The 5,936-nt window shown below is 30.6% G+C and overlaps 1 protein-coding gene across 1 annotated transcript in view; it reads right to left on the bottom strand.

Moving 5' to 3' along the window:
* Positions 1-4,223, bottom strand: part of shroom2a (shroom family member 2a) — a 49,985-nt gene extending 45,762 nt beyond the window's left edge. Inside the window, exon 1 of the mRNA XM_037770354.1 lies at positions 3,945-4,223. The gene's annotated coding sequence lies outside the window, so the exon portion shown is untranslated. The remainder of the gene's footprint in view (positions 1-3,944) is intronic.
* Positions 4,224-5,936: the final 1,713 nt, after the last annotated feature.

Below are 5,936 nucleotides of genomic sequence, written 5' to 3' on the forward strand. Positions count from 1 at the left end.
TTCCTTTATTAGTCCCGCAGTAGGGAAATTTTCAATAGTTTTTTGCTGAGTAATACAGTAAGATCATATTCAAACATTGCAGCACCGTTACACTGAGCAAAACCTGACACAAAAACTAGGATCCAACTATGGAATATGGGGTCACTATAACAATATCACTGAATGCACCTTTATTTTGGCAAGAAATTAAAATACCAATGTAGGATGCCATTGCATAACATTTAAATAAGCTTCTTAGGAAAGAAAATATGAGGTGATTTATTTTCTTTGGGATAAAGAATTTAATATTAAATACTACTTCAACACAATGTTAAGAATGCAGCTATTATTCCAATGGTTTTGGGCAGCTCACTTAATTTCCAAAGGCATTTATCTAAGATGTAACCTTACCTACTCTGTGTGTCTGAAAATTGATTGGATGCTTGTAAATTAGATTAGACCATGGTGCAGATGAATGTAGGAATATGTATTTGATTTGTCTCTTTTAATTTATTTCTTTATTTTTATTTTTTGCATTTTATTTGTATACTGGGATTTTGTAGATATTATTTTTTAAATGTATTCATTTATGTTTTTAATTGATTTATTATTAATTTTTATATTAATATTATTTTGCATATAGGAGTTTGATTTGTGGAACAAAATGTGACAATGTTCATGTAAAAAATCAATAAAATACTAATTAAAAAAAAAGATGTAGCCTTACAATAGATTTTGGATTTTAATGGTTATAATTAAGTCTTAGAATTAAATTACATAATATGAAGGGATGCACCGATCCAACTTTTTCAGTCTCGATAGCAATACCTGGGCTTTGGGTATCGGCCGATACCGAGTACCGATCTGATACCAGAGTTTAATTAATAAGCTGTATGTCTCACTGTGGGATGGCAACATCAGGCTTGACTTAAACATTGCTTTCTTAACTTTGTAAAACAACATGTGACAAATAAATACATAGATATAAATGCATTTCATTGTTTTTTTTTTATTAAAATAATAAATTATACACCACCTGAGAGAGAATTGAATTGAATAGATCGGCCCCGTTGTCACCGATATCTGATCCAGCTATTTGGGTCAGTATCGGCCCGATATCCGATCCGGTATCGGTGCATTCCTAATAATATGTGCTCTTAATTTGAAATAAACTCCTCTTAAAGACACATAATGAATGTGTGGATGAATGTAAACAATATATTGTTAGTGATACATCATCAGTAGTATGCTCTGTGTATGTTAACACAATGTAAACACAATTACGACCTAATGAAAGAAGAAAAAAAATAAATAGCTAAAGGGGCTCTTCTGATAAGTGCTAGTTCTCCTGAAGGATATATGAAGGATGTTAAATCCAGTAACTTGTCATGAAAGCTGTTTTGCCTCCGTCTATATTATGATATATTATAATTATATTAGTGTCAGTGAGTTAGGACGATGAGTTGTCATACTGCTGTAACAAGGTGTCCTTTTCCAGTCTTTAAACTGCATGTCCTGTTTTTGTTATGATGGATTTTAGGAAGTAACACCTTGTCCAGGGACGAAAAATAGCCTTTTAGCTAATTCTGGGATATTTTTAACCATGTGTAGGCTATGTATTAATGTGCACTGTCTCTCCTCTAAAATAAACTAAAGATATCACACTATAAAGTGTTGATATAAAGACAGACCTATAAGTCTATAAGGAGTTATATATGAAGGACATATGAATGATGTTAAATCCAGTAACTTGTCATGAAAGCTGTTTTGCCTCCGTCTATATTATGATATATTATAATTATATTAGTGTCAGTGAGTTAGGACGTAAACACCTGTTGTCATACAGCAGACAGGCTGATTTAAACTTAATGCTCTTATGTTGTGAGAGAATTAAACACTGTGACCAAAATAAAATACAACATCTACTTGGAGAAAATAGTGTCATCGCCATAGAAGCTGCAGGATATGTCAGTGCATGTCACAGCCTAAGAGACAACAACAACAACACATAATAGATGTAACTCACACTCTGCCTTTTATTTACTCCTCTACTTCATTTTTTTTTTTTTTTTTTTTTTTTTTTACATTTATCATTTGATATTGCAATATATTGTTATTAATTGTTTTTTATCTGTTTGTTTGTTTTATTGACACAACAAACATGAAATTACTTCTTTATTGTTTTCTTCCATTTACATGCATGTTCTTTTTAAATATCTATATATTGTAATTTGCTTAATGAATTATATATATATGTTTTTGTTTTTATTTTGTTCTTTTTTATTTGTTATTACATTTATTATTACATTTATCATTTGATATTGCAATATATTGTTACTAATTGTTTTTTTTATTTGTTTTATTGACACAACAAACATGAATTACTTCTTTATTGTTTTCTTCTATTTACATGCATGTTCTTTTTAAATATCTATATATTGTAATTTGCTTAATGAATTGTATACATGTATATATATGTTTTTGTTTTTATTTTGTTCTTTTTTTTGTTTTTATTTATTATTGAATTGACGCTTGTTCCCCTGACAGTCATGCCAATAAAGCAAATTGAATTGAATTGAATTAAACATAGTAATAATGTGGAGCAGCAACAATAGAAACCATCTCTCCTGCTGCTGTAACCAACAGATAAACAAACTTATTTGTTTGTTTGTTTTATTGACACAACAAACATGAATTACTTCTTTATTGTTTTCTTCCATTTACATGCATGTTCTTTTTAAATACCTATATATTGTAATTTGCTTAATGAATTGTGTATATGTATATATATATATGTTTTTGTTTTTATTTTGTTCTATTTTTTATTTTTATTTATTATTACATTTATCCTTTGATATTGCAATATATTGTTATTAATTGTTTTTTTATTTGTTTTACTGACACAACAAACATGAATTACTTCTTTATTGTTTTCTTCCATTTACTACATGCATGTTCTTTTTAAATATCTGTATATTGTAATTTGCTAAATTTCTTTATTTTTTATTTTCATTTATTATTGAATTGACGCTTTGGCAATATTGTTCACCTGACAGTCATGTTAATAAAGCAAATTTAATTGAATTGAATTAAACACAGTAATAATGTCGAGCAGCAACAATAGAAACCGATTCCTCTCCTGCTGTAACCAACAGATAAACAAACTTATTTGTTTGTTTGTTTTATTGACACAACAAACATTAATTACTTCTTTATTGTTGTCTTCCATTTACATGCATGTTCTTTTTAAATATCTATATATTATAATTTGCTTAATGAATTTTATATATATGTTTTTGTTTTTATTTTGTTCTTTTTTTTACATTTATCATTTAATATTGCAATATATTGTTATTAATTGTTATTTTTTATTTGTTTGTTTGTTTTATTGACACAACAAACATTAATTAGTTATTTATTGTTTTCTTCCATTTACATGCATGTTCTTTTTAAATATATATATATTTATATATATATATGTTTTTGTTTTTATTTTGTTCTTTTTTTTACATTTATCATTTGATATTGCAATATATTGTTATTAATTGTTATTTTTTATTTGTTTGTTTGTTTTATTGACACAACAAACATTAATTAGTTATTTATTGTTTTCTTCCATTTACATGCATGTTCTTTTTAAATATATATATATTTATATATATATATGTTTTTGTTTTTATTTTGTTCTTTTTTTATTTTTATTTATTATTGAATTGACGCTTGTTCACCTGACAGTCATGTTAATAAAGCAAATTGAATTGAATTGAATTAAACAGTAATAATGTGGAGCAGCAACAATAGAAACCATCTCTCCTCTCCTGCTGCTTTAACCAACAAAATAAACCAAACTGAGCCGAGTTAAACAGACTAAACAGACTCTCCGTGTTAAAACAAACACTTTATCATGAAATAAAGTGAGTGATGAAGCTTTTATAAACATTATAAGGTGTTTAAAGTGTTCCTACCTGAGGAGTCAGCTCCTGATGAACCGGTGATCAGATCAGCAGCTTGTTGTGTCCAGACTTCAACCTCACACATAACTCATCTTTTATAACCGGTTTACTGTCTAATTAATCACTTTGTTAAGTAATTAGTTAACTTAGTTAATAGGAACGAGTTTCGGGAGAATGAACGGAGAGCTTCTGCTGTTTTAAAGGTTCAGTTCAGTCCGTGAGATCCTGCTTCATGACTCAATCCCAGAGACGACACACTGACACTCACTGGAGAGGCTACATTGAGCTAAGCTAAGCTAAGCTAACTAGCATCCTGCCAGGACAACAGGTGGAGCACAGAGCGACTGCGCCATCTACCGGCAGCTAGCAGCTAGCAGCGTTAGCCTCAAACAAAGTTCACTCCAAAGAAGAGCTGCTGTATTTACAGATATAAACCCACTTTTTACCAGAGTTGAGACTTTATAACAACTTTCTAGGGTGTTACACAGCACGTTAGGAAGCTTAACCGCAGAAAATTAGCTATTTAACTAGCTTATGTTAAAGGTCCCATATTATAAAAAAGATGTTCATGTTGTTTTTATTATAAAGCAGACTTAAGTTCTATATCAATACTGTGAAAGTATCAAAACACTCAATCCACAGGGAAATACACACAGCCCGTATTCAGAAACTCTGCATTTGAAACAAGCCGTCAGGACTTGTGATGTCACAAATATACAATATTTAGACCCTTGACACAATTTTAAAACGTAAAACATTATAAATGTGTCCCAGTTTATTTCCTGGTTGCAGTGTATGTGAATGTCATCAGCTGACAGGAAGTAAACATGCACCCAAGCTGTTGCCTAGCAACGCAATTCCATTGAAATGCACTAAAACGGAGCGTTTCAGACAGGAGGGTGAATACAGGTATATTCAGGCAGAGAAAATGAAGTGTTTTTTTTAACATTACAGCATATAAACATGTTCTAGTAGGAACACAAAATACAAGTATGAACCTGAAAATGAGCATGATATGGGACCTTTAAATAAATTCCTTTAAGTTTATTCTTTTTATTGTATATTTGTTTATAAACTTGAAACTATGAAAACAATCTCGAAAAAATAAAGTATAAAATAAATAAATAAAGAACTGTTCTATAAAGAGATATAAACCTTGTTTAACGCGAGAGTTGAGACTTTAAAATAACTTTCTGGCGTGTTACACATAACGTTAGGTAGCTTTAACCGCGGCAAATGAGCTATTTAGCTAGTTTAGAAGTTCATCTCTGTGCTTCTATACTCTTTGGCTGCAAATGGAGAAGCGTACGTTTCCATGACAACGGTATGGGTGGCCATTGTGCGAACGGTTTCGGGAGAATAAACAGAGAGTTTCCACTGTTTTAATCGCTGCAGTTCAATTATATATATACTAACCTATTTTAACACGAGAGTTGAGACTTTAAAATAACTTTCTGGAGTGTTACACATAACGTTAGGTAGCTTTAACAGCAGCAAATTGCTATTTAGCTAGTTTAGAAGTTCATCTCTGTGCTTCTATACTCTTTGGCTGCAAATGGAGCGCGTACGTTTCCATGACAACCTGCAGGGTGTCGGTAGGCGTTAGGGACAAACTTAACCTATTCGCAGAAGTGGTTGAAGTGGTCTTTTAAGTTTATTCTACGGTATAAACTATTTAAAGTATGTTTAAGACCTTTGTAGTTGTCTTTTTTAGTCATTCGCTAAATTTTGCGATCGGTTAAAACTAAATTATTTCTCTTCTATTGTCATAAAATGTCAATGTTGTCCTATTTTATTGTTTGTTTATTGTTTATTATATTATTTTATTGTTCACCACAGGACATGTATTTGTCCTGTGGTGAACAATAAAATAATATACTTATAATAAGTGTTTTATTACAACGGCTGTTGTAAAAGTCACCGGAGCTTCATCTCTGCGCTTCTACACTCTTTGGCTTCAAAAGGAGCGCGTTCGTTTCCATGACAACCTGCAGTAGGGTACGG

This window comes from Sebastes umbrosus, chromosome 5, assembly GCF_015220745.1.
Source record: "Sebastes umbrosus isolate fSebUmb1 chromosome 5, fSebUmb1.pri, whole genome shotgun sequence".
Lineage (NCBI taxonomy): Eukaryota > Metazoa > Chordata > Actinopteri > Perciformes > Sebastidae > Sebastes > Sebastes umbrosus.